We start from the raw sequence: 2,292 nt of genomic DNA, 5'->3' as shown, positions 1-2,292 counted from the left end.
GTGTCCGACGACGCGATCCTGGTTCTAACCCGGAAAATCCCAGTGGACTTACTGGCAAGCGAAATGGCCGATCTGTATAACACTAATATCGAGCGACCATCTAAAGAAGACAAGAAAAGAGCAAGGACACAAACAATAGCTAAGTGGCAAGAACGGTGGGAGGCCTCGAGTAAAGGGCGTTGGACTTTCACACTAGTTTGGAACGTAGCTCAATGGAATGAGCGGAAGCACGGCGAACTGAACTACCATCTAACGCAGATAATGAGTGGACATGGCGGTTTCAAAGAGTATTTATGGAAGTGTAGGATAGAGGAAGATCCTCATTGCCCAATGTGTACCACAGAGTTAGAAAACGCAGAACACGTCATGTTCTACTGCCCCCGTTTCCACGAAGAAAAACTCACCTTGCATGGAGTCTTTGGGGAGGAACCTACCACGAGAAATTTAGTTTCACATATGTGCAGCAGGAAAGAATGCTGGACTGCAGTGAGCAAAATGGCATTTATAGTAATGACACGCCTGATGGATGCTGAGAGGGAGCACAGAGAAATGCGCATGCGAAGCAGTGGCGATTAAATGGACACTCAGAGCAAATAGCGGGAACCTGGATGCAGGGACAACAGTAGGCTCTTAAAAAATGAGAAATATGGAACGCCACCCTGAAGTAATGCGAAAGTGGTGCCGGGGTGGGCGACGGTTCCAGAACGGGGCTGTTTTTTAGTCTACGGACACACGGTTGCTGCGACGGCAGCAATTATGGTGCATTAGGCATTTTCCAGCCTCCCAGCAAAAAAAAAAAACAAAAAAAAAAAAGAGTCATCCGTGGTCCATCTTTATGGCGATATCTCGAAACGGCGTCCATCTATAGAACTTAGGCCCACGCCCTTTTAAAATACTCATTAATACCTTTCATTTGATACCCATATCGTACAAAATAAATTCTAGAGTCACCCCTGGTCCACCTTTATGGCGATATCTCGAAAAGGCGTCCACCTATAGAACTTAGGCCCACTTCCTCTTAAAATACTCTTTAATACCTTCCATTTGATACACATGTCATACAAACACATTCCAGGGTTACCCTAGGTTCTTTTTACAACATGGGGATTTTCCCTTACTTTGTCTCCACAGCTCTCAACTGAGTATGTAATGTTCGGTTACACCCGAATTTAGCCTTCCTTACTTGTTTCTGTTTTGTTTGTTGATAATTTAGTTTATTGTTCTGTAAATTGAATTGAATTGTGTACGCATATTTGGTGAAATTTTCTGTTAAAACATTTTATTTTATTCATTTTGGTTTATTCATTCGGTGCAAAGATAAACAAATTTTTTGGTGTTCCAACTCTAGAGCAAGCAACATATAGCTGGCCATGGGAAAAACACGGACTCTCTAAATGTAAGCCTGCAACAGTAAGCGATTGTCCTTGTGCTTTGTTGATTGTAATTGCAAAACCAAGGCGTACAGGAAATTGTAAGCGCTTAAAATTGTATGGCAAATCTCTAGGATTCATTGGGATCCGTGGTATGAGCACGTCTTCACCTTTGCTTTTACCGCTGATGACTGTTGTTAATTTCTAAACGCAAATTCTGGTTTCATTGCACAATTTTGTTGGGTTTAAATTCCGAAGAAGCATGATTGGTGAGACAATTTTCAAGGTTGATATATGCGCAGGCATTCCTTTTCGTTCTAAGGAGTTTAGATATTCAATTGGATAATTACACAATCTTATCTTCATCTGTAAGTGTGTCGATCGATTTATATTTCGTCACTTCACCAGGAAATTGGTTTTGAATGAGATGATTGATTTTGTTAACATGATCATTTTTAGGAGCTTAGATATTTCGTTCGCATAGACAAAAAACCAAAACATTTAAATTTTAAATTCTTAATTGTGAATTATGAAATATGAAAAACTTTCGTGTTGATCGAAGGTACATACAGCCAAAATTTGGTGATGATTGGAGTATGGGAAACACGTTTTCATAGGGAACATACACATAGAATTTGATTTTTATAGAAGACTAGTTTTACCCGGCGTACGTTGTAACGCCCGAGATTGAATGGATGTTGCGTTATTTTTTCTTTTTTTCTTTTTGTTGATAATTTAATTTATTGTTCTGTAAATTGAATTGAATTTTGTACGCATTTTTGGTGAAATTTTCTGTTAAAACATTTTATTCTTGTCTCTTATTGTAATGCATATGGGTACACAATAGTTTTGGTTTATTCGTTCGGTGCAAAGATAAACAAATTTTTTGGTGTTCCAACTCTAGAGCAAGCAACATATAGCT

The sequence above is a fragment of the Eurosta solidaginis genome, chromosome X, assembly GCF_040869045.1.
Source record: "Eurosta solidaginis isolate ZX-2024a chromosome X, ASM4086904v1, whole genome shotgun sequence".
In the NCBI taxonomy this organism is placed as follows: Eukaryota; Metazoa; Arthropoda; class Insecta; order Diptera; family Tephritidae; genus Eurosta; species Eurosta solidaginis.
This window is presented reverse-complemented; position numbering follows the sequence as displayed.